Source organism: Schistocerca serialis, chromosome 5 (genome assembly GCF_023864345.2).
Source record: "Schistocerca serialis cubense isolate TAMUIC-IGC-003099 chromosome 5, iqSchSeri2.2, whole genome shotgun sequence".
Taxonomy (NCBI): domain Eukaryota; kingdom Metazoa; phylum Arthropoda; class Insecta; order Orthoptera; family Acrididae; genus Schistocerca; species Schistocerca serialis.
Window position 1 is genome coordinate 167713931 of NC_064642.1, and position 27966 is coordinate 167741896.

Genomic DNA, 27966 nt, shown 5'->3' on the forward strand with positions numbered 1-27966 from the left:
TTCCACGACGTTCCATTATCCTTTGCTTTTGTTGATATTCGTCCTACAAACTCTTGTCAAGACAATATCCATTCCATTCAACTGATCGTCCAAGTCCCTGGCCGCCTCTGACAGAATTACAAAGCTACCCAATTTTTTAAATCTTTCTTCCTGAACTCAGCAATTTGTTCCCTTAGAAATTCAGACACACACACAAGTGTGTGAGCCTAGCGACCAATGACCTGAGGAGTTTGGTCCTATAGGAACTTACCACAAACTTCCAAATTCATTTTTCTGTTTGCTCACTGTGCAGAATGAATAACATCCGGTATCAGTAGTAGTTACTTTTGCATGTAACCTTGTCAAATACAATTTCCATGAGACTTACCGCTTTTTGCTTTCCCACGGCGAGGGTCAACAATCCGCTTACACTGCGGAGAATTTCACGGCCCAAAAATGTTTAGAACAGACACTGATTTGTTGCTGAAATGAAGGCGTAATTGGCTGAAAATCACTTTACAAGGCGGCACTACACTGCAAAAACGGCAACACTGTTGCTCGTCGCACGTACCGGTGAAAACGTCACAAAACACAAGCGAACGCGGCGGAAGGAGTCGGCACACTGCATTGCCGAGACGCGAGTCGCGACAGCCGCGACTGATTCACCCGCCAGACAGCAGTAGCTGTCCGCATCCATCGGCTCTTGCGTAGTCTAAGCGAGCGTTGTCGCGACTCAGCAAAAAGTTCTCGCGCTGTGCGTAGCGGCTGTGGGGCCTCCAGGGTTTACACACACTGCCTCTGTGAGGCTACACCGGCATCACATTGACAACCGAACGCCTTCCAGAGCGCATGCGGTGCACATAGCCAGAAAACCTGAATCATGTTACTCGGGCACCGGGAATACGTTAACAACACTCTTTGAAATAATTAAGAAATTAAACTAGGTATCACACCTTTCGTAAAACAAGCTGTCGATTACCTCTGCTACAATGTAGGACAATATAAACACCCTAAAGCAAAATGGCTCTGAGCACTATGGGACTTAACTGCTGAGGTCATCAGTCCCCTAGAACTTAGAACTACGTAAACCTAACTAACCTAAGGACATCACACACATCCATGCCCGAGGCAGGATTCGAACCTGCGACCGTAGTGACCGCGCGGTTCCAGACTGTAGCGCCTAGGACCGCTCGGCCACTCCGGCCGGCCCCTAAAGCAAGGCCCTGTAGAAATTACACTTTAGTCACACACCCAACTGACTAAACTGTATAGTTATTTATCCCTAATTTACTGAGATGTGAAGTGGGATCAGATCCCTCTGTTGTGTAAAACCAAACTTATTTTATTCACTTACATCCGTCGTTTTTGGTTACTTTTACAACTCACATTGCACCGCCATTCCTGGTTTTTGGCCTAGGTAGTATATCATATATGAAATAAGTTAGACTGAAATTTCTCCATGCATTCCAGAGTTTTGCTCCCCTACATCTACCCTCATCCCGTGGCAGTACTGCGGTGTACTACAACCACAGTAATTTTCCGTTTTGCGGATTGTGAGTCATATGTATCCAAATATAGACTGCGTGATTCAAAGAGGACTTCACAACTTCGGAACGACGTAGCAATTTATTGAGGTAACTTACAGAATCGGTAATTGTTTCATTTTGTACCAAATAACCTCAGGTTTCACATAAAAGTATCAAGTGTCATTTTGGTTCCATGTGACTACCATTTCTGATGCGGAAAACATCGCACGGTAATCAATTTCTTCCCTCACTCGTATTAGCAAATCGAGCGTAACATGTGCGACGGCATTGTAGAATCGATTTTTCAGGTCGGTTAAAATGTTTGGTAGGGGAGGAATATACACACGGTCATTAATGAAACAAGAGAGGAAGAAATCCAGTAGTGTCAAGACTGGGGAGCGAGGTGGCCACGCAAAAGTTCACGGCCAATCGACCGGCCTGGGAAGCGATTATCGAGGAAACCTCGAACTCACATAAGGAAATGACGTGGTACCAAGAGTAAATTCTAGGCCTGCTTAGAGCTTCTTTAGCGCATTCGGTGAGAAATTTACGCCGATCATTTGTGCAGAACTCGTTCCGTTAAACCAAAACACACATCGAGCACGCTCCGCAACACTGAAAGTAGCCGTTTTAACTGTGCACTACACTGGCGCTCCTGGTGGCGGAATGGTGTACTGGTGCACTACGTGAATCAAACTTAGTGTTATTTGCCACAAAATGATACATCTACCGATTCTGAAGTTATCTCAGAAAATTTCTATATTGTTCCAAAGCTGTAAGATCCTTTCTGACTTACCCTGTAGATAGAATGACGCCATACAATATATATTTAGAACGAGTAAATTATATTCTTTTTCCTGTGGCCGGCGGGAGTGGCCGAGCGGTTCTAGGCGCTACAGTCTGGAAACGCGCGACCGCTACGGTCGCAGGTTCGAATCCTGCCTCGGGCATGGACGTGTGTGATGTCCTTAGGTTAGGTAGGTTTAAGTAGTTCTAAGTTCTAGGGGACTGATGACCTCAGAAGTTAAGTCCCATAGTGCTCAGAGCCATTTGAACCATTTTTGTCTATGGTGTTGGAAACAGCCTCCAAAGATGAATGGTTGAAATGGCTCTGAGCACTATGGGACTTAACTGCTGAGGTCATCAGTCCCCTGGACTTAGAACTACTTAAACCTAACTAACCTCAGGACATCAGACGCATCCATGCCCGAGGCAGGATTCGAACCTGCGACCGTAGCAGCAGCGCAGTTCCGGACTGAAGCGCCTAGAACCGCTCGGCCACAACGGCCGGCTCCAAAGATGACGTTAAAGATATAACATGTTGGAATTTGGTCAAATAGTTCGAAAATACAATCGCCATACACCACCGTCGCGTCGACAGGAGAAGAGGTCTGGAGAAGAGGTCCAGCAGTCTTATACATCTACATCTACATACAAACTGCTTAAGTCATTAAACGGTGCGTGGCGGAGTCTACGTTGTACTACTACTACTCATTTCCCTTCCTGTTCTGCGCGCAGACACGGTATGGCCATGACGACTTATAACATTAGCCTGTCGTGACTCAAAGTAATGTTACCCTCTGAGAGGATTTATAATTTTGACCGTACGTGTGTGAATATGATGAATTCAACAGAAAAACTAAACATGCTTTAAACTTTGGGGTTTAATGAAAGTAGTAAATTTCGTATACGAATGAAAAAATGAATGGCCGCCAGCCCAATTAGGCACATTAATTTGGAAATATATGTTTAAGAAAACTAAATATTAGTTGTTGATGTTACTTTCATTAATATTTCCCTTTGAATAGTGCACAGGATACAAACGGACACAGGGCACTCTGAGCTGTGTGTAGCAGCAGTCAGCAATACTGCATGTACTAGTAATCATAGAAAGCAAAATTTGTACCAAACTCACACTAATAACAGCTACACTTAAGACTGTTACTTGGATCAGAACTAAAATGTTACTGCAAGAAGTGCAGAATTAAAATTGGCTTGGAGGCGGTTCTGATTTAACTGACAAATAAATACCACAAATAAGAATAAATAATGCCACAATTACACTGTTTATACTCCCATTTATAGAAATCTATCAGATTTCCTTAATATCAATAATATTCCAATTAACTTTCTAATATGAGAAGAATATGGCAGGGACCCACAAACTGATATTGTATCACTTGTCAAACTCTATGATTATTTCAGTAGCAAAACTCAATTCAACTAAATTTAATTCTTAGCTTCACTTGAAATAGTTTATGTTTTTATTTTTCCAGGCAAATTATTCGCCGGCCGGTGTGACCGAGCGGTTCTAGGCGCTACAGTCCGGAACCGCGCGACCGCTACGGTCGCCGGTTCGAATCCTGCCTCGGGCATGGATGTTCATTTTTGGAACACAACCTACGACCAGCTTAGAGACAGAAGTGATGACACTTTCTGCAGGACCTGACCATCGTTTTGCAGGACAATGGTCAAGCACGTACAGTGCAAGCTGTTACTGATTTGTTTGACTGCTGGCGCTGGTAAGTACTATACCACCTACTGCACTCCCCTGACTTAAGTCCTCGTGGGTTCAACTCGATTTCTAAACCGAAGGAAACACTTCACGGCATTCGCTTCAGAGCTGCTACAAATTCGTCGTCCAATAGACCACCCCGCTCGAACTGTCAACACAACTGGTACTGCTAAGAGTATCTTACGACTTCCACATCACTGGAAACGGATTATACACAATGCTGGTGACCACTTTGAAGGTCAGCAAAACTTTGAAACACGTATCTATTTTGTACGAGCTGTAAATAAGTAGTTGCCACTATTAAAGTTCCAACCCTCGTCATGGGGAAGGTATCAGCTGTATTAGTCGGTCTGCATAGGGTAAAAATTGACTTTAGTAGTATGAGGACGTGGTGAGAAGTAATGTCTCCGATATTTTATGTGAAAACACTTGAAACTTTTTCATTCTCTAATTGGAGCACAGCGATCGGTATACAATTCTAAAAATAATAAAAAAAAACAGTCTCGATCGCGTTTTCAGATTTTTTATTTCTTAGCAACCTGTTTCGGCACTTTCCTCAGACAATCTTCACGCTTTTTCCCGCCACCAGCAGCTACAATGGCGGGGAAAAGCCTGAAGATAGTCTGAGGAGCGGGCCGAAACCGGTTGCCAACAAATAAAACAATTTGAGAACACGATCCAGACTATTTTTATTTGATTTTTAAAACAAACATTATTAACATTCTACATTTTTATTCTTCAGGTCTACATATTTGCAGTCTTCTGCCGCTAGGGGGTTCCGTGTAGCGTTGTAGCGTGTACCATGGCGATGTGTAATGTAATTACGTCGGTGCGTGAGAAAGTGTGCTGTCATCGAGTTTCGAATGCTAAGAGTTCGTCCTCACTTGGAGCACCCTCAACTTCAGCACGACACTGCCAGACCACTGCGACATCTGCAACAATTCGACGCTTTGGGGTTATCGATCATCCTCCATTCAGTCCCTCGGCCCCGTTTCATTTCCATCTGATCTCAGAACTTAAAGAACACCTTCGAGCACTGAACTTCTATAGTGCTGAAACGTTGCAAGCAGAGGTGAGGCTGTGGCTCCGTCAACAAAGCCAGACTTTTTGCAGTAACATCAACAACGTGATCTCCGGTAGGAAGACATTTCGTCCCCGAGGTGACTATGTTAAGAAATAAATAAGTAGACATGAGGAGTAAAGAGGTAGAACGTTAATAACGTCAGCTTTATTTCAAAAGCTTGAAGAGTCATCATATACAAAATTCTGAGGCATTACCTTTCAGCATGCCCTCGTAAATATTTGAGTGGAATGAATGTGACGTGTACTTTAGTTAAAGGCAAAGAGGCTGCAGTGCGGTAAAGAAAGAAAGAAAGAAAAAAATGAAAGTCAAGCTTTTCGGTTTTTTCCTCCTATCCTGGTCATCGTCTCCCTCGCAGACGAAAATTACTGCCGCCTATCTCCAAAACGCAGCTTTGTGCCATTCAAGGCTACTATAGCATTTTTCGCAACGTCAAAGGAGGTTGCTTTCAGAAAACGGTTCCTTTTGGCTGTAGTTGACACGTTGGGTGCAATATTACACTTATCCTATTCAGTTTTGCTTCTTTCCTGAACTTTCTGTAGTATTATCACTATCTATCACTTTTACATAGCTATGCTAGAAACTGAATGCGTCCTTTTTTTAACTATAACAAAATATTTTTTTTATACATCTGTTTTAAAAATGGTTCAAATGGCTCTGAGCACTATGGGACTTAACAGCTGTGGTCATCAGTCCCCTAGAACTTAGAACTACTTAAACCTAACTAACCTAAGGACATCACACACATCCATGCCCGAGGCAGGATTCGAACCTGCGACCGTAGCAGTCGCGCGGTTCCGGACTGCGCGCCTAGAACCGCGAGACCACCGCGGCCGGCCATCTGTTTTAGAAAGGCTTTCTGGCGTCCTCTGCCCTTTTCCGTCCTGTGCTTAAGTTCCCCAGATCTCAAATAGCGAACTAAAATTAGAAAAACACCAAAAAGAAAAAAAGGTAGTGCACTGCATGAAGGAACTGTGTAACGCCCAAAACATCTGAAAATGTTTGATTTATAATGTCGAGAGCCACTCGAAAGGGTGCCTCGCCGCACGCAGAGCGCCGGGAGTTCAGCCGTAACTCACAGAGAACGCGACACGGCTTTGCTTCAGAAGCCGGTGCAAGCCCAGCAAACATTTCCTCGAGGCCGCCATTGCGGAAAGGTCGCTGTGTTATTTTTGACCCCACTAATATGTAGAGGAAATGACCGAGCCCGGCCGTTTATTCCATTACTCGCTGAAATCGGCCGGGCGTAAGCCGATGAAAGCTCGCGCAAGAAGCCTCTTCCCATCTCTAAATAAACAAAATACCGCCGCGAACCCGCAGAACTTCGTGTTGCGTCAAAACTGAAATTTATTATATTTACTGCCGAAGACATTACTTGCCTTCCTGCTCGACAGATGTGTGATCCCTGTGCTCATTTTACAGGGGGCAGTCAAGTGCAAGCCAAGCACCCGCCATAACGTGACCATGGACTGGTTCCATTCAGGAGTGATCAACACAACGCGTTTAGACACTAATCCTCCTGGGGGACGAGACGATCAATTCCTGTTTCGTAGAACGCCGTATGCCTCTGACACGGATTCACAACCGCATCCACTCTCGCACTTCCTAGTTGGGAGGCCGACGGTTCAAACCCGCGTCCAATCATCCTGATTTAGGTTTTCCGTGATTTCCCTAAATCGCTTCAAGCAAATGCGGGGTGGTTCCTTTGAAATGGTACGACCGACTTCCTTTCGCATCCTTCGGGACTGATGACCTCAGATGTTAAGTCCCATAGTGCTCAGAGCCATTTGAATCATTTTGTTGGGCGTTATCGCACAGCAGGATGGTTCCATCCGACAACATTCTTGGGCGTTTTGACTTTATGGCTTGTCGTAGTTTTTGCAAAATGTTTTCAAAGCGCTATCCGCTAATTGTGGTACCACGCTCGAGGAACTCGACGAACTGAAAGCTCCTGCAGTCGGAGGTCATCATCACCTTACCGGAACTTGCACGAACAGCTTTAAATCTCTTCGGCAGAGGATGTGGGATGTTTCCAGTGTTGGATTTGTCCTTAGGCTGTCGGTAGAGATCATCCTATTGCGCGATAACGCTCGCCCCCACACCGCCACTCGCACGAAGGCTACGCTTCAGCTGTTTGGTTGCGAAACACTGCAAATCCCCCGAATAGCTCGCATCTTTCACCGAGTGATTTTCACATCTGTGGCGACCTGAAGAAAGAGGCATAGACGTCGACTTCAGTCGGACGCCTTTCACGAAAGAGAAACTGATCAACTGATCGTCTCCTCTCCCAGCGGGATAAATATCTTAACGCTTGTGTTGATTGCTTTTGAATGGAATCATTGTGGCAGGTGTTCGCTTTTCATTTGACTTCCTCTCATAAAAGGATCCTGCACAACACTCGATAAATGCTACAGGCGTTAGAAGTGGAGGAATATGCATCGAATAACCAACCCGGAAGAAATGCTCTGTAACACATTTCCGTTGTTAGAAGAGGAGATTTGCTGACAGATTGTAAGTAAGCTGTTTAGGTTTTTATGTTGGTAACGCCACGTAGCGCTCTGTATGAAAATCACTGACTGTGCTGTGTGCAGTCAGTGGCTGGTTGGACTCATTGTTGGAATATTTGCTTGCGTAGTGTTGGGCAGTTGGATGTGAACAGCGCGTAGCACTGGGCGGTTGGAGGTGAGCCGCCAGCAGTGGTGCATGTGGGGAGAGAGATGCCAGAGATTTGAGAGGTTACTATAAGCAGGCGATCTGGACGTGTGTCCGCCAGAAAAAGGAAATTTGTAAAGATGGATGTCATGAGTTGATATATATATATATATATATATATATATATATATATATATATATATATATATGACGACTTTTGAACATTATTACGGTGAATACATTATTTGTTCTCTATCAAAATCTTTCATTTGCTAACTATGCCTATCAGTAGTTAGTGCCTACAGTAGTCAGAATCTTTTATTTGGCTGGCAGTATTGGCGCTCGCTGTATTGCAGTAGTTCGAGTAACGAAGATTTTTGTGAGGTAAGTGATTCATGAAAGGTATAGTTTATTGTTAGTGAGGGCCATTCTTTTGTAGGGATTTTTGAAAGTCAGATCGCGTTGAGCTAAAAATATTGTGTCAGTTTAGTGATGATCAGAATAAGTAAAGAGAAAACTGTTTGAGTACGTTGAGTTTTACTCAGCTGTCTTTGTATCAAATGACGTAGAAGTTTAGCAGCACAGTCATTCATAATTTTTCTGAGGGGACGTTTCAAGATGTAGTTCATCATTAAAAATTTAAGCCCCTCGTCCAGAAGGGCGACCGTGGGCTGGCAGCAGTACCTTCGCCTCTACTCCATAAAAAAGATATTTAAAAAAATTTTTAAATGAAAAATAATTTAGTGTTTCCTTTATAATTTTTAAAACTGGCACTTGGACTTTGATAATGTTAAAACTTCTTTCTCCCTCAATTTAGACAAATATTAATAGAAAGAATGAATCACTTCACAGTCCTGCAGTTTTTTCTGCACTAAAAGCGCTAGGATCAGCACTAGATTGCGTTTAGGACAGTGTAGTGGTGTTCTGAAGAATGCGGTGGCAGTGCAATTGCCGTGTTGGTACGTAGCGATGTGCAGTGTGGGAGGAAGGGTAGCAGGAAAATAGGGTTTTTGGACAGGGATTGTTACATGGAAGCTAAGCCACGGTTATGTAGAGGGAAGAGAAGAGTAAGATTGGACAGAACGACGGAAACTTGACGTGAGAGAGAATAAGAAGGAGTGAATCAGATCTGATAGGAAAGATAATTCAGAGAGGAGATGTGGAAGTTGTATTGAGGGAGAATGTGGAAGGGCACGTTGATGTGTAGTCGGTGGGAAGTGTTGAGAGGGGGCCGGCTGTTGCAGTTGCGTTGGGAGAGGATATGGAGGATCTGTTTCGTATATGGCGGGTGAGATGAACTTGGAACGTACGGTTCTGGATCATCTGGTGTTGTAACAAGCTATAAATATCCCAGGAGTGTATAATTTGTAATAATGAAGGCCGCTGATGATGGGACGTTTCCGGTAGGTTAGGCTGTAACTTGCAACCCAACTGTTGACCCTGAGCAGAAATGAAATTAGAATTATATTAATACCTCCAGCTGCTGACGGGCGTTGATATATATCAACGGGGACAGGTGAAAATGTGTGCCCCGGCCGGGACTCGAACCCGGGATCTCCTGCTTGTATGGCAGACGCTCTACCCACCTGAGCCACCTAGGGCACAGAGGATAGCACGCCTGCAGGGACTATCTTTCGCACGCCTCTCGCGAGACCCACATTCTCACCTTGTATGTCCACACACTACATTCATAGTGTCCCACCCCAACACACTCATTACTCGTGGAAGACACTCTTACCAAGTCCCGTAAGAGTTCGGAGAATATGTGGGCATTCGCACAGAAGAAGGAGGTCATGGCCGGTATTGCCAGCAGATTACACTAAACTAGTGTTAAGGGATACCGGTTGTACACCACTGAAGTAATAGAGGTATGTATCTGATTGGATGTTTTATATTTTATAAAGTTATATATGATGAAAATTCACAAAATCCTATTTAGAACGTCAGCTATTCCACATTATTTTCCGTGTGGCCGAGAAGTACTTAAATTACATCCCTGCTTTCGAAACCATAGTAAATCAGTTCAGAAACACCTGAGTTCCAAATACTTCTATCTCAGCAACAATTCAACATTGTTATTTGCTCACTGTGTTTCATATAGCACCATGTCATCTAAATTACAGTGGAACGAAAGTGTTTATTCTAGATGTAGTTGACGATAAATGATTTTTCTTCACTTTCATAGAAAGGTAATACAGACGGGAATGAATTGGATAATTGGAACTTCGGTGTAAAGCAGTTGAAAACGAGGTATGTTCACGAAAGTACAGATGCTTTAGGGTACTCCGAGTCAAACCCCAGCGCTACAATCAGCATACGGTAATAGAAAATTCAGTATTGGTTGGTTGGTTGGTTTGGGGAAGGAGACCAGACAGCGTGGTCATCGGTCTCATCGGATTAGGGAAGGATTGGGAAGGAAGTCGGCCGTGCCCTTTCAGAGGAACCATCCCGGCATTTGCCTGGAGTGATTTAGGGAAATCACGGAAAACCTAAATCAGGACGGCCGGACGCGGGATTGAACCGTCGTCCTCCCGAATGCGAGTCCAGTGTCTAACCACTGCGCCACCCCGCTCGGTATTCAGTATTGAAAGAGGAATAAGACAAGGAGATTGCCTTTCACAAAACGTTTTCTCAGCATTCCTAAGGGAAGTTCTCTTGTAAAGCAGAATAGTTACAAAATTGCTCAATTCTTTGGGAACTATCTTCTTGTAAAGCAGAATAGTTAAGGCACTGTTCCATTCCTCGGGAACTAACTTCTTGCCCAAAGATTCTCCACACTAAGCAAATGTAGAAAGAACATGTCTTGATGCATTATCTGAAACACTTCGCTTTACTGATGACGCTGTCTCTGCAATGAGACAAGAGATACTTGTGTTTCAGTAAGTACGGCAGCTGTAGTATTCGCGGCACAGTTGAGGTCCCGATCCGCTCATTCATCAAGTGGCACTTAATTCACATGCATTTGTATCGACCGTAACATCGAATGGGGGTCGCCATGGAAGTCGATGAGCGACCGTGGCGAGCAGTGGAAGTGACGCTTGGATGAGCGAGGCGCGAAGCCGTGCCCGGCACGGTGGGGGACGTTCCGCTGCTGGCTGCGGATCGAGCGGGTGAGCGACGAACGCGTCAGACCAGTGACCGCCAACTTTGGAGGAGGACAACACAGAGAAAGCACGGGACCCACTGGACGCAAGAGTGCTGGCGGGAGTCTTCTGGTCGGTTTCAATTTCCTGGTGCCTGAAAAAGTCGCCTGCTCTTCTAGCGCTTATTTCGTTGTACTGCATTGGGGCTGTACTTACAGGTCGCGCAAGTGAATCTTTTCTTCCGCATATACGGCTGTTTCAATTGACAGCCGTGTTGTCTAGCGACTTTTTTTCGTCTTTGTATTTTTATTACGCATGGGTAAGGTGTCATATTCACTTCTAAAATCCGTGCCACGACACATTACCGTCCATCTGTAGAGTCTCTAGACAAGTCGTATCTCATACTGCCACATTTCAAGGTCTATCTCCTTGGAAGACCATTGGTTATTTAAATTTTATACAGTTATAGTTACTGTCATTTGTCATTCATTATCATTATCATTATCAAAAAGAATCATTCGGTCTAAAAAAATCGTAACTATTATGTTATTTGAGATATGTGCGGGAAGAACGTACTGATGGAAAGAGCAAACTCTCGAGTTTTACTTGGTTCTCGCTAGATAGCAGCAGTGTGCACCCACTTCGGTTTAAGTAAAAGTGGTGTCGGGGCAACAGAAACCGTTTTGTGTTCTAAGTTTTGCGCAGAGAGGGTCAATAATAATTGTTCAGTGTGACTTTCGTACTGGGTATGGTGTGGATCCTCCTACAGTACAGAGACATTAGACGACGACATGAACAATTCCGAGAGACAGATTGTTTGCGTAAAGGCAATTCGATGGGCCCTCCCCGAGTGTCTGACACAAACGTCGAGCGCATCCGCCGTAGTTTCACAAGGAGTCCGCAGAAATCCGTTCGCTGTGAAGCCCGACAGCTCAATACGCCACCGATATCCGTCTGGCGTGTGCTGCGTCGACGTTCACACATGAAACCACACTAAATTCAGCTAATGCAAACTCTTCGTAAAGGTGAGAAACAACAACATGTGGAGTTCTGTAATTTCGCTCTTTGCAAGATGGAGGATGGCAGTTTTCTTCCACGCTTAGTGATTAGTAACGAGGCAACATCCCATTTAAATGGAAAGGTGAACCGTCATAATGTGACAATATGGGGTACGGAACAACAACATGAAGTCGCACAACATGAGAGCGACTCTCCAAAATTTAATGTGTTTTGAGCAGTTTCACGGGAAAAGGTGTATGGCCCGTTTTTCTTTACCGAGAACAATGTTTCAGGAAGCATGTATCTCAATATGCTTGAGAACTTATTTCCTCACAGACTGTTTCGAACTACATTTACCAACAGAATGGGGCACCTTCACACTGGCATCTGGACGTGCGCGAATTTTTAAATCAAAGGATTACTGAACGATGGATCGGTCGTACTGGACCAAATGACTCAGCCTTACATTACTGGCCTCCAAGGTTACCGGACCTGATTGTATACGATTATTTCTTGTGGGGTGTCAATAAAAGACTCTGTTTATGTGCCTCCGTTACCAACAATAATGAATGAAATGTGACAGCAGCTGTGGAAGCTGTAACTCAAGACATGTTCGCTGCAGTGTGGGAACAATTTGAATACCGCATTGATATATGCCGTGCATCTCAAGGGGGCCATATTGGACACCTATGAAAAGGTATGAAAAAAACTTTTTGATTTTGCCGTTCATCAAAAAACAAAATTCATTGTGTATGTTTATTAGTTTCAGAAATATAGACGTACCAAGTAGGATGATTTTTTGATACACTATTTATCCAGTTCACCTACAATCTGTGTGTGTGTTACACATACAGAGCAGTAAGGTAAGGGAATGAGAATTTTCTAAAATAAAAAAAAACACTAGCATTGCCACAAGCAATACCAAGCAGAGTTAAGACAGAGTCTGAGGCGGAAGCGAACCAGTAATGCCGCAACTGGATTAAACCTGGACACACATTTCAGCATCGTCATCAGCTTCCAAGCGCCGAGTACACGTTCAGCAGAAAGATGACGGAGACAGAAGACCAAAGCTGAGAGAGAAAGACATATTCGTTTGCGCATAAAACGTGATGCAAAAAAATATCTCCTACGCCATAAAGCACAGAGAGAACTGGGAGCAGCAGTGAACAGCTTGTAATGAATTGTTCAGTGAAGGTTGGAGAACGTGGATTGCTGACAGCAGAGAATGAACAGACCTCACGTCGTACTACCACGCTAGTCCTTTCAAATACCCCAGCTTTCCATTTCTCAATGGGGATTGATCACTGGGATCGATAACATACAAAACGTCCAAGATGTTCCAGCACCTCCCATTAACCAGCCGGTACTGATGGGGAGACTTACTGTCTTCCGCCAACAACACGTCGCAAAGTGCTAGTCGCATCAACTTCATCACAGAAGCCAGAAGTGAGGGACTCTCGGGGTTGCTGGTCATCACTCAGGCGCGTCTGGGTGGTGAGACCTATCACACTAGTAGGGAGATCAACCGAACGCTCGACTAATTACCAACACTGGGTACATCGCCGATGGTCATCAAGGGCCGTCATAGGGTTCGGAAAGGGACAGAGCACACTCCAACGACCAGTGCGAAACCAAACATTCGCGCTGCGTGAAAGGCCGCAACCTACCAGACAACAGCCGCTTCAACGCCGAAACAGCTAACGCGGGTGTCTGGGCTAAAGCACCGGATATACAGAGCTGAACAATCCGCCATTTTGAATCCCAAGGCGAGGACAGTGTTGTATGCTTCAAGTGGCGTAGGAACGTGAATGTGTATATTTGTGTATCACTGTTTTACAGTCTGGCTAATTGGCGTGATGTGTGTTTTTCAATTGTTCAGCTGTTTGAGAAGTGACGGTCGAAAGTATTAGCTGCTTTTTTCAGTCAGTTTGATATTACAGTGATTATCTAAGCTAACACCCAATACTCTTTTAAGAACTTTCTGTTTTTTTTAATAACTTTTAACAGGTATATCTTAAAGCTTTTGAAATATACATTGAATACTCGTGCAATTCCCTCTTGTGCTGACATGAAATTTTTATGCCTGCTGTATTCCATTTTAAGACTATTCCGTAATTGGTTACGAATGCAGCTCTTACTTACCGTAAACTTAAATGGGTGTACCATACATAAACCAGAAAATACGACACTGATAATGCATTTTAACTGTATTTGCTAAATATTTAGAACAGCAACGTATGACATACATGGAACGTAATCGAATTTATCATACCTCTAAATTCTCGTCTAATCATGACGGTATATTCGTTCTGTCTTTGCAGCTTAAAAAAATAAAAAAAAAAAAAAAAAAAAAAAAAAAAACACGCGCGTTTTTCTCATCAGAAGCGTTTCGCGTTATTGACGTAAAGCATCATCAATGGTCCGTAATTAAGTAATTTACATTTTCTTTTTCTTAATTATAGACCACTTAATTGTAAACCACTGATGATGCCTTACCTCAATAAAACGAAAAGCTTCTGACCAAAATAACGACGTATTTTTTGTAGTTGCAACGACAGAATGACAATGCCCTCAAGAATTGTAAAGCAACGACGTACAGTATGGTCCCACAAATGAAGAAATTAAACTCGTCTAATCACCTACTTTAATTTGATTGCCTCTCAAAGTCAAATGTTAGCCAATACATCTACTACGCTGTAATATTGTCTGCGCAAGGGATGTACATTTGGTGCCCTTAAGAGCGCATTGAAAAGCTGAGGCTGGTGCGGTAGGCACCAATTTCTAAACGTAATTACTAAAATGACTGAACTCTAACACTGTTTTAATAGCGTCGAAGACGTTTGACAGATTCTCCTCAAATGGCTCTGAGCACTATGGGACTTAACATCTGAGGTCATCACTTCCCTAGGACTTACAACTACTTAAACCTAACTAACCTAAGGACATCACACACATCCATGCCCGAGGGAGGATCCGAACCTGCGACCGTAGCGGTCGAGCGGTTCCAGACTGAAGCGCCTAGAACCGCTCGCTCACAGCAGCCGGCGATTCTCCTCAGTCATTCTAACAACACGGGGGTGTCTTCGCTTGGTCCCTTGCAGTCCATTTTAGTTCGTTATTTCCCCATATCACAAACTTTAAAATGCTACTGAAATTACGCCACCCACAACTCAAGAGTCCTTGCATTCCATAGTTTCGAAGCCGCTGCAGACCTAAAAAAGGTAGTGTCTGAATAGATAGAAAAAGAAATAAACAAAAGAGTAAAAGTTGTCTGGAATTCTTCCGATTAATTAAATAGGGTTTCCAGAAGACACCTTCAGATGTGCCTGGGAAGACAGCTTACAATCAGTGTCTGTTGCTAGCTTCGAGGTATAACATTGAGATACGTGCCTGCAATCCTAAAATTATTCAGAAACGCAGGGTACCTGAGCGTCCAATGGGGAGATGGTTATCGGTAATCGCTGGGCGAGAGAGGAAAATAGGTAAACGGATCAGGGAACTGGTCTGTTTGGGAGACGAAATTATCATGAAGGAAGACGACTTCGGCCGGCCGGAGTGGCCGAGCGGTTCTAAGCGCTTCAGTCTGAAACCGCGCGACCGCTAAGGTCGCAGCTTCGAATCCTGCCTCGGGCGTGGATGTGCGTGCTGTCCTTAGGTTGGTTAGGTTTAAGTAGTTTTAAGTTCTAGGGGACTGATGACCTAAGATGTTAAGTCCCATAGTGCTTAGAGCCATTTGAACCAAGCCGATTTTGAAGACGACTTCGTCACAGTAATTTTGATGTTAATTCAGATTGACGGTTTCGACTTGACTTGTGTTACAGCTCATCATCTCATATAATTAATGCGAATCGCCAGTTGTCAGCAGGGCGAAATCCTTTTAGTTATCGAGTCCTCGTCCTGCTGACGAACTGCTATTGACAGTAATGAATATTGCATCTGAGAATGGCTTGTTATAAAGGTCGAAACAGATAATCCGAATAAACATAAAAAGTGGCCCAGACGGTGTCCGTCTTTCTACGTCATTTTAAAAGTGGCCAGTGTGCCCTCAAACGTTATATCTTCAGTTATGTAAGTTGCAATTGCAGTTAGAATCTAGTTTCAGTTTCGGGAGAGAGAAAAAAAATTTTTTAATGGCAGTGCTGTAATATCATGGCCCAAAGAACACGCTAGTGTTTATTTAAAAATTTGGAAGGGCTGTCTTACAACATGCAGCGTGAATTCAAGATTTGTCGCTTTCAGAATATTCAGACGACGAGTCTGTGAAGGGAGCTGTTCGAAATAAGCTCACTTTAAAAGTGTCAGATTTTAACACACAAATTCTTGGTTTTCGCTGAACAAAGTACACGACAAACTGAGACAGTATACGGAGAAGATATTACATTGCAGGAAAGTTGTTATTGCATATTCCATGGGAGTAAGTATGAGGCATGACCACTCTCGTATTAAATTCCAGTCTTTGGACGATATTGGATGGGACAAATGGCCTGACACCGCAGTACAGACCGCTGGAGTTGCTGCGCCCAGCTGCAGATGGAACAAGGGCGCGCGCCCAGCAGGTGACAACAATAGCCGGCTCAGGGGGCACCGCGCAAACAGGGACTTCCTCGGCGGCGCTCCCCATGAATACCAAGGCCGGCGGCGAGCCGCCAGGATAAGGAGATTAGGGCGCTGTGCCAGGGCAGACTTCACAAGCACCGGGACTACCAGTATCTCACTAGAGCCACGCCCGCCATTCTGCAGCGGGCATATATCTCGGCAGATGACACTGCATGGACCTAGAGGCGCAAATAACAAGAGCAGAGGACCGTAGACTAGGGCTTTACGTTTATAATTTACTCTTGCAAGGAGACCACACAGCAGTCGAAAGTTTGTAATATTTTTTTCTTTCGTTTTGAGTTCTGAGCTTTACATACTACAGAAATGAAGCTCAGAACTCAAAAATCAATATCCAGACGCAGTACAACGCAAATCCCAAAAATTCTCAATAAAATCGTCTCTGGAGTTCTCCGAGCGTCTGTAATACTTTAGAGCAGGCCTGTTCATCGACTTGCTAGTTCGAGCTTGCTCCCGCTCATGCTAAATAAAGAAGGGGGATGACTGGTGGGGTGGGGAAGAGGAATCGGAGCAGCTCGGCATGAGACACTACTGTCAACGAATCTATTCAATGACCGCTAATGTTAATTCTATGTAGGTGTAGCGCTTCGCTATGACTAATTAATGGAGGACCGTTGCACTGAAGAGAAATGAGAACGGAAGGAAACTTACATTTCTTTTAATTGATGAGGCAAAAAAGTGTAGCAGTTAATTCCGACTGTGCGACTGGTCCCGGCTGAGGTTCGAGTCCTCCCTTGGGCATGGGTGTATGTGTTTGTCGTTAGGATAAATTAGGTTAAGTAATGTGTAAGCTTAGGGACTGATGACCTTAGCAGTTAAGTCCCATAAGATTTCACACATATTTGAACATTTTTTTTTGTTGAGTTAATTCCGAAACAAGAATATTTCTTACGCCTGATACATCATTATGATGAATGTCTTTTTAGGATGAAGTTTTAAACTGACATCAGCTTGTTTTTCGTGACGGTTTCATTCGCACGTGAAATATAAAACACTGGACGTCAATGAATTAGATTTAGTTTGCTTTTCACTAAAGCACCTTGACTGATATCACTCTACGAGCACTGGTAATTCGAAGATAAGCTTTTAACTTGCAGTCTGGAAATGAACTTCTGTGGGGAGAATTCGTTCTCTTCATTGCAGAAAACAGTTCAAAAAATGGTTCAAATGGCTCTGAGCACTATGGGACTTAACATCTGTGGATATCAGTCCCCTAGAACTTAGAACTACTTAAACCTAACTAACCCAAGGACATCAAACACATCCATGCCCGAGGCAGGATTCGAACCTGCGACCGTAGCGGTCACGCGGTTCAAGACTGAAACGCCTAGAACCGCACAGCTACACCGGCCTGCAGAAAACAGTTGGTAGCACAAGTACGTCGTTGTAAAATTGTGATTTCAAGGAAATTATGATAAAGAAAACTTCTCTACTATAGTTAAATTCTTTTATCTTGGCGGTTCGCGCATGCCCGCCCAGACGCGGGAGATTGCTGCGTTGCCAGTTGTATGCGCCAAGAGAAGCAGCGCCATAGTATAGTCCGCAAACTAACGATTAGGGGGGAGCGGGCAGTTTATGAAGTAAAGCCACCTCAGCCGCATTAACCCTTTCGCTGCTACAGAGACGTGCTCCCCGCATTCCGTGATGTGCGCGATTTTGTCATCATCGCACTGCTCGCCTGTGCAGACAAATGGTGTTTCGACTGCTTTGACACACTTTATCATGCGATTTCACAAAAACTATTTGGATCAAAAATTTTATTTTTATACATCTTCATGGCTGATACCTTCCCCCCATAAATGACTTAATTTTGTTTTGATGTTCAACGCAGTTATCGTGCAGCATTAGATGTAGTAAACCATTGCACGAAATTTCGAAGAGTTTGCAGAGGTAAAAGTCCACAGCGTATACTTTCCATATGGTCGATTTTAGTTGATACTACAAATTTCAAAAAATTACATTCAAACGAATAAAATTCATGAAGTAAGACACTTCGACATTGTTTTCGAGCACCGAACCAGGTTTGAACTCAGAACCTTTCGCTTAGCAGTCATACACTTTAACTTTCCTAATACCATGGGGTCTGTAATGATCCCAGGCCGTAATTTTCTGTAAAATATACCTTATTTGCTATTCGTAAAAATTATGAAAAATTCAGATTTTTCCTGAATTAAGTAATGGGTTTGTAATATATTAATATAACTTTTTGAAAATATTTAGTTTTGCAGAAAATCAACAGAGAACCACTGAATACCATTGGGGTTAAATGCGACCCCATTTCTCTCTTGCGGTATTATTACCCAATAATGCTGCATTGAATCCGTAACTGTTGCTTTATTTCCTTTGTTTTATTCTTGTAAATATTGTTGTAGCGTGTAATTGTTGCCAATACTTTATAAGCCGACAGTTATTTGTTCCATACAAGTGGAGACTACTATCGTGTGCGTTGCATTTAGTGGAAAATGTCTCGTCACCTTTCCGAAGACGAAGTGCTTGAAATATTACTGCAGGATAATCCTCTATCTGGAGAATCAAATAGTGATACCAGCGATATAGTTTCTGATGTCTCATGCAGCGATGGAGAAATTGACGTCTTAGAAGAGAATATTTCTCAATCAGACGGAAGTTCAGAAGAAGATTTGGACAGCGCAGATGTCCAGCCTGAACAGGAAGTAACATAATTTCTGACTGTTATGTATAAGTACACAATGTATTTTTGTAAATGTGTGCTAGGGTCTAGAGCCAAGATATACCCTTTGTATTTTTAATTTTTTTTTTAATTTTGCATAGGTCTAAAAACAAAGGAGAATTGTGGCACAAACACGAGTTGAGAAGAGCTTGTGGAAGAGAAGAGAGATGGAACATAATGCGAGTAAAGCCAGGTCCAACAAAATTCGCAGTGAAAAATGTAGACTCCATAGAATCAGCTTTTCAGATGTTTCTTAGGAGAAACATTGTTGATGTGGAGTAACAAAGAGGGTAGTCTTGTTTACGGTAGTAAATGGAAACCTGTAGACGCCATTGAACTGAAGTGCTTTATCGGTGTATTGATCCTAGCAGGTGCTTACAAGGCCCATAATGAAGCACTTACACATCTGTGGAACAAAGAGGATGGTAGACCCATTTTTAGTGAAGCAATGGCTAGAAATCGCTTTACGCAAATTTCAAGATGCATCCGATTTGATGACGCAAGTGTGAGACGTCACAACTGTGCTCCTGACAAGCTGGCTCCCATTAGAGAAATATTTGAAATGTGGCTACACACACTGCAAAAACCGTATGTTCCTCACAGCAACTTAACAATTGATGAACAACTTGTGTCATTTCGTGGTAGATGTCCATTTCGGTAACATATTCCTTCAAAACCAGGAAAATATGGGCTGTATGTGATAGTGCAACGTCTTATGTTCTCAGTCTCCAAGTTTACACTGGTCGACAAGAAAATTAATCTCGTGAAGTTGGTCAAGGCAAGAGAGTTGCTTTAGATATGGTGAAAGGCTTAGAAAACAGTGGCAGAAATGTAACAGCTGACAATTTTTTCACTAGCCTCAGTTTAGCGAGAGAACTTCTGAATATCAATCTCACACTTTTAGGAACAATTAGAAAAAATAAAAGAGGACTACCACAAGCTTTCACTCAGACCAAAGTTCGAGTCAAACATTCATCTATTTTCGGATTCCAAGAGCATCCTTCAATTGTTTCATGTTGTCCGAAAAAGGGAAAAGTTGTAACTTGTCTCAGTACAATGTATTCAAGGAAGGAAGTGGAAGATCGTGAAGAATGCAAGCCAGTAATAATTGCATTATCAGGAGTAGATACCATGGACAATCTGGTTAGAACGTAGACTACAAAGAGAATGACCAGAAGGTGGCCAATGGTATTATTTTACAACATGATTGATATCAGTGCACTGAATGCATTTATCATATGGCTACATCTTACACCAGACTGGGCAGAAAGGACCAACTACAAGAGATGGGCATTTCTCATAGAATTAGGAAAGCAGCTCTTCGGAAGAAAGCCAGACAAAATTATTTCCCCAGTACTTCCCTCAACAGTACAGACAAAAAAAAAAAAAAAGGAAGGTGTCCATTTTGTAAAAGGTCTGAGGATAGAAAATTCACCGATTAATGTTCAAAATGTGGATGTTCTGAGTGTAAAAATCACTCTGCAATTTATTGCTGTAAATGTAATGCATCATAAATGTCAATTCGGAATTTAATCAAAAATGTTTGTAGTTTCATGAGAATCGTTTGTAAATTTCATGAAAATAAATAATTAAAAAAATATGCATTTTAATTTAAGGTAATGTTTTAGATTGTGGAAAACATAAGGAATGTGATTTTATTCTACCATTATTAAAACTATCCTTAATAAAAAATAAATTCCGTTGGGGTCACTAAAGACCCCAATGGTACTCAGTGTAACAAAAAATACTCGGTATTAGAAGGGTTAACAGTTACGCTAACGGAGCTCGTCATTTAATATACCTCCCGGAGGAGTTTAAAATATCACGCAAAATACCGAGAAACACTGTTGGTATGACTATGAATTACTCACGTTTAGTCGAAGTAACATAGGAAATAAGCAATTACCGCTGTTCTTTATTGCGAAAAAGAGGTTAGTGAGAATGATACAAACACCTTTCCTTGCTATAGCCTGAATTAGGAGGCTTATTGCTTCTTTGGTTTAATTAATTAATAGAATATGAAGCAATTGTTATAAAGAATGCTGTTTCCAAACTTTCTATAAAAGAAAGCCTGTCATCAAGACATTGCTTTTGTTCAATTACTTTATTTATGACTGAACGTAAAACTGAAGACACTCATCCGTGCTCTGCACTGCAGTCGAGCTCTGGCAACGTCGTTCTCCGTTCATTGGCTGACTGTGTTTTGTGACGTCAGATGCGCAGAACGAACCTAAACTCGGCCGCCGTCATAAATGACGCGCACTTTAGTCTACAAGACTTATTTTATTGCGAGATTTATCACGCAACCGGCTGTCACACTGTAGGTCTACAAGTTCTGCACTGACGTCTTATAAACTGATGTTGGGTGTCTTACCTTCGCTTTGAAGTTCCTATCCTGGCTATAATCGAGCTATTCATCGACTTAGAAAGTGCTACTCTCCACTGCTACTCTCGCGTTTAAGCATAAGTAGTGCAGGATACGTTAGCCGATGCACAGCGACCAGTTTTTGTCCAATGCGCTGGGCGAGTTGATTCGTTTGTTCAGAAGGGGACGTCGACAAGTATTTGCCATCTTCCGGCCGGTCGGCGATGACAGGATCGACGCGCACACTCTGAAACCTTTCTCAAATGATTTTACAGAAGCTATTCGGTAAAAAAATTCACTTTTGCTTTCCTTGTAGCTTTATTTGTCAGGTTCATTATGATGTGCCCATCATTTCGTTAATGGTCATAGTTATTGGGATATTTACGTGGAAGTAAGACAATTCGCGAAATTAGAAAAAGTTTGCAATGAAAAATAGGGGTCGGTGTGATTTTGCGCCTGGTACATGTTACATAATGTGTTGTTGCGTATGAAATTTTTCTAGACTTGGTTGGAGGTCTCTATCTATCACCAATCTCGGGAAAATTGATCTGACGTAGTGCACTAATTTGTGATCGCACCGCGCCAGCGTTAAAGCCAGAGTGAAATATCCACAAGATTCCTCATATTTCATAAACGGTTTGAGATATCGAAATGAGACTTAGGAAAATGATAACACACAAAGAGGAGAGTATTTCGCAGTACGGTTATTATACAAAACTTCATTATCTACTGCCGGCCGCGGTGGTCTAGCGGTTCTAGGCGCTCAGTCCGGAACCGCGCGACTGCTACGGTCGCAGGTTCGAATCCTGCCTCGGGCATGGATGTGTGTGATGTCCTTAGGTTAGTTAGGTTTAAGTAGTTCTAAGTTATAGGGGACTGATGACCACAGATGTTAAGTCCCATAGTGCTCAGAGCCATTTATTATCTACCGTGTTATTCAACTAACTGCAGACTTTCCCGATGAAACAACGTAATTTTTAAGGGCCATCGCTAGCCGGTGAAACGAGACGTACTATGGGTTTTCGAACAGCATAAGGGAAGTCATTACACCTTTATTTTGTACCGAGGACGTGCTTTTTCATAAGATACTCACCTTATTTTTCCTCAGTTCCTCACTTAACTAACTTAATAAACCACTGTTTCAGAATTCTCTCGCAATTGCGTCTGCACAACATGTTAGCGGAGGTGTCACTGTGCAAACTCCGCTGAAATGAAATGTCGTGTGGCTAAGGCCTGCCGTCGGGTAGACTGGTTACCTGGGGCAAGTCTTTTTCAGTTGACGCCACTTCGGCGACTTGTGTGTCAATGGGGATGATGTGATGATAAAGACAACATAACACCCAGTCCGTGAGCTGAGACTTTTGGCAAAAGAAGCAAGTTTTAAGATGGCATCGCGAGAAATGTTCAGATGTTACTCAATATTCCCCTCTCGTGACTCTTCTCTGAATGATACAAATGGTTAATTAACTAGGTGAAAATAAAACGCTGCATTTTTGGCGGAATTCTTTTTAGATACTAATCAAAGAAGCAGCGACAAACCTTTTTGAATGGCCACCATGCAAGGGCGGGCGTGGAGGGGCCCCTCTTAATATTTACCAAAAATGCGAGTGCAGGCTTCAGTCTAGAACGGCATTTCCCCTACAGCGCTCCGAGCGATCCCCCGCCACTGCCGCTCCCCACACGCTTTCCCAGCCGACTGCGCCTCTAGCGGCCCCCATTTTGCGCGCAGTATACGAGTACATACCGTCGTGTCTAAGAATATTTTGCAAAGATATACGATCAAATATTCGTCGAATTTCTTTGACAAAGATCTAGATCTTTGACCCTGCGATCAAAAGGGGCCTTCCACTGTCGTCATATTTTTCGTCAAATTTTAAGATGGCGGACAACTACTTGTTACTATCCGCTGCAGCTGCTTGTACCACTATTGCATTGTATGTGCATTTGGAAGAAAAGCAGCGGAAAAAAGCAAACATACTTGCGTGAAGCCTTGGGTATTACGTCATTGTAATAAAAGCATTCAGCAAAATTTGTTCAAAAATGGTTCAAATGGCTCTGCGCACTATCAGACTTAACATTTGAGGTCATCAGTCCCGTAGAACTTAGAACTACTTAAACCTAACTAACCTAAGGACATCACACACATCCATGCCCGAGGCAGGACTCGAACCTATGACCGTAGCGGTCGCGCGGTTCCAGACTGTAGCGCCTAGAACCGCTCGGCCATCCCGACCGGCCAAAATTTGTTACGAGGACTTCAAGCGGAGGACGTCAAGTCTTACTTACGAATGGATGAGGGTGCATTTCAGAATTTGCTCTGTAAAGCGGCTTCTCACATTACAAAACATAATATTCACTTCAGAAATGCTAAATGTGCAGAAGACAGGCTCCCCGTGACATTATGATTTCTTGAGCTACTCTAGTTGTACTCGAATAGCACATTGCACATTAACCAAAACAATTCCAGAAACGTGTGAAGAGATTTTTAATACATTGAAGGGGGAATATATGAAGGTAAATAATGTTTAGTACACTATATGGTCAATAGAACTATTTTTATATTTGAATAATTTAATTAATAGAATTAGTATTCCAACAACTAAAAAATTAATAAAATGTATGAAACAATGAAGCGGTTTTTAACTGGTGGCAATCAGAGCTCAAAAATAGAGGAAGTAAAATGGAGCTTAGAATCTTTTTTTATATTAGAGTGTGACCATCTCCTCTATTCTGGCTTGCTAAAATGCTGCCAGGATGTTTCCAGATGTAGAGGTGGATGGTTGTAGCTGTGTTTGTGAATGTGATGTTACCTGCAGCATATTCCCCCTGGCCCTTCAGAACGCGATTAATAGCATGCAGTGTGGCCTAAGTATTTGACATGTCAACTTTGTAAAAGAAATATGATTGAGTAATATCAGCCTAAGACTACAGCGAACGCAACACATGGTCGTTCCTCAGAAGACAGCGCTCACTTTGCACTTTCCCTGCTCTACCTAATGACGTCTGACGGGCGCAATTTGCCGCGAGCGCTCACTACCGGTGAGGCTAGCGGGCGTGAGTGTTCGTGATGGTCTAGCCGCCTCCCGGACAGGCTTGCTTTGGAGTACTATACTGAAGCGCCAAAGAAACTGGTATAGGCATGCGTATTCAAATACAGAGATATGTAAACAGGCAGAATACGCCGCTGCGGTCGGCAAAGCCTGTATAAGACAATCAGTGTCTGGCGCAGTTGCTAGATGGTAGGTTATCAGCATTTAAGTGAGTTTGAACGTGGTGTTATAGTTGGCGCACGAGTGATGGGACACAGCATCTCCGAGGTAGCGATGAAGTGAGGATTTTCCCGTACGTCCATTTCACGAGTGTACCGTGAATATCAGGAATCCGGTAAAATATCAAACCTCCGACGTCACTGCGGCCGGAAAAAGATCGTGCAAGCCGGCCGCGGTGGTCTCGCGGTTCTAGGCGCTCAGTCCGGAGCCGCGCGACTGCTACGGTCGCAGGTTCGAATCCTGCCTCGGGCATGGATGTGTGTGATGTCCTTAGGTTAGTTAGGTTTAAGTAGTTCTAAGTTCTAGGGGACTGATGACCACAGATGTTAAGTCCCACAGTGCTCAGAGCCATTTGAACCATATTTTAGATCGTGCAAGAACGGGACCAATGGCGACTGAAGAGAATCGTTCAACGTGACAGAAGTGCAACCCTTCTGGAAATTGCTGCAGATTTCAATGCTGGCTCATCAACAAGTGTCAGCGTGCGAACCATTCAACGAAATGTCATCGATATGGGCTTTCGGAGCCGAAAGCCGACTCGTGTACCTTGATCACTGAACGATACAAAGCTTTACGCCTCGCCTGGACCCGTCAACACCGACATTGGACTGTTGATGACTGGAAACACGTTCCCAGGTAGGAAGAGTTTCGTATCAAATTGTTCGAGCGGATGGAGGTGTACGGGTATGGAGACAACCTCATGAATCCACGGACCCTGCATGTCGGCAAGGGACTGTTGAAGGTGGTGGAGGCTGTGAAACGACGTGGGGCGTGTGCAGTTGGACTGTTGTGGGAACCCCTGATACGTCTAGATACGACTCTGACAGGTGACACGTACGTAAGCATCCTCTCTGATCACCAGCATCCATTCGTGTCCATTGTGCATTCCGACGGACCTGGGCAATTCCAGCAGGGCAATACGACACCCAACATGTCGAGAATTGCTACAGAGTGGCTCCAGGAACACACTTCTGAGTTTAAAACCCTTCCGCTGGCCACCAGACACCCCAGACATGAACATTATTGAGCATATCTGGGATGCCTTGCAACGTACTGTTCAGAAGATAGCTCCACCCCCTCGTACTCTTACGGATTTATGGACAGCCCTGCAGGATTCATGGTGTCACTTACCTCCAGCACTACTTCAGACATTAGTCAAGTCCATGCCACATCGTGTTACGGCACTTTTGCCTGCTCGCGAAGTCCCTACACGATATCAAAGCCGGGTGAATCAGTTTCGTTGGCTCTTCATTGTAGCGTCAAATATTTGACAGGTACAATTTCCAAACGCTCGTCGTCAAACTTAGCTATGTAATAGTATTCTTCGGCGTAACAACAATTAGCCCTTGTGAACACGATGTTCATCTGTGTGTGTTGTTGTGCGCAGTGGTTGATACTGTTTTAAAATGACCGACTCTCCATAAACTGTCGTGTAACTTCTCGGACGCATTAATCCAATGCAGTTCGTTTCTTTTGTACACTATAAGCTGGCTTCTCTGAAAAAAAGAGGCAAGGCTTGTCTCAGCAGCCAGTGTGCTACGAGCAGATCACAAGCTTCCGTTCCCAGCATCCTCTGCTCAGTGGCCAAGCCACAGTGCGCGATAGAACGCTCGCTTGCCACGTGGGTCGCCTGGGTTCGACTCCTGGCCAAGGCAAATTCTTAAACAAAGCTGCATGTTCTAATAGCAGTTCCGTGAAGCACAAAATACGTAGATGGGAATTAAATCGGTAGCTCTCTAGACTGGTTATCGCTGGTTCGAGTCACGCTTCGGTCATAAATTTTTTCCCTTCACTTCGTATACCTCCATCTTTTAAATAGAAAATCCAGCAAATATCTGTTAATTAACACGTATCTGACTGTAATTTTTTAAAAAAATACAAGTTTTCTTATTTCTAATTACATGCTGCATAAAGAAATCCCGTTTTGATAGCAAATATAAATATTTCATTACCAATTTTTATGAAAGATTGTTAAGAAGGATTACTTAAATTAAAAATAATTTTTTTATCTTTGTGTATTTTACTCTCCACTTAAATGCTCGAAGAACATACACCATTGTTACAAAATTTACCACGGTAGGGAAGCGGAACGTGGCCAACGTGGCAGGCGAGCATACTACTACAAAACAACGTAACATGTTGAAAGAATGGTCTGACTGTGGGGTATTAAAGTTACTCGGGAACTTGAAAGCTGATTTTCTCGAGACTTTTTGAGAATTGCAACCGCCCAGAGCGGCCTCGCGGTTTGAGGCGTCATGTCACGAACTGTGCGGCCCCTTCCGCCGGAGGTTCGAGTCCTCCCCCAGGTATGGATGTGTGTGTTGTTCTTAGCATAAGTTAGTTTAAGTTATTGTAATTAAGTAGTGTGTAAGTCTACGGCCGATGACTTAAGCAGTTTGGTCCCTTAGGAATTCACACACATTTGAACATTTGAGAATTGCATTGGGTTCACAGAATGAGATTTTCACTCTGCAGCGGAGTGTGCCCTGACACGAAACTTCCTGGCAGATTAAAACAGTGTACTGGACCAAGACTCGAACTCGGGACCTTTGACTTTCGCGGGCAAGTGCTCTACCATCTGAGCTACTCAAGCATGACTCACGACTCGTCCTCACAGCTTAATCTGCCAGGAAGTTTCATATCAGCGCACACTCCGCTGCAGAGTGAAAATCTCATTCTGGAAACATCCTCCAGGCTGAGGCTAAGACATGTCTCCGCAATATCCTTTCTTCCAGGAGTGCTAGTTCTGCAAGGTTAGCAGAAGAGCTTCTGTGAAGTTTGGAAAGTAGGAGACGAGGTGCTGGCAGAATTGAAGCTGTGAGGACGGGTCGTGAGTCGTGCTCGGGGAGGTCAGTTGGTAGAGCACTTGCCCGCGAAAGGCAAAGATCCCGAGTTCGAGTCTCGGTCCGGCACACAGTTTTAATCTACCAGGAAGTTTCAATGCATTGGGTTATTGAAATCTGACTTCTGAACTTCACGTACCATAACGAGAGGGAGAGAGAGAAACTGCGCATGAGGGTCAGCCTCTGTCATATATGAAGACAGGGACAGACACTATAGATCCTTTCTGTGTTTATTAATTCCGAACAGCATCAAGTAACAACTGAAAGTGTGGCAGTTAACCAGGACCTGCTACGCATCAGAAGATCGTAGGGAATGGGAGACAGTAAAAACACAAACGTGTTGCTTACGGA

General features: G+C 43.4%; 1 protein-coding gene and 1 non-coding gene across 3 annotated transcripts in view; both read right to left on the reverse strand.

Annotated features, from left to right (window-relative positions):
- LOC126481242 (uncharacterized) overlaps positions 1-27966 on the reverse strand; it is a 637746-nt gene that overhangs the window by 294180 nt on the left and 315600 nt on the right. The window contains exon 1 of one of the 2 annotated variants that reach the window (XM_050104855.1): positions 368-527. The exons of the other annotated variant lie outside the window; for it this stretch is intronic. The gene's annotated coding sequence lies outside the window, so the exon portion shown is untranslated. Of the gene's footprint in view, positions 1-367; positions 528-27966 lie in introns of those variants that run through there. 2 annotated transcript variants of the gene reach the window in all.
- On the reverse strand, positions 9281-9355 carry Trnav-uac (transfer RNA valine (anticodon UAC)). The gene has a single exon. It is a non-coding gene; the product is annotated as a tRNA-Val (tRNA).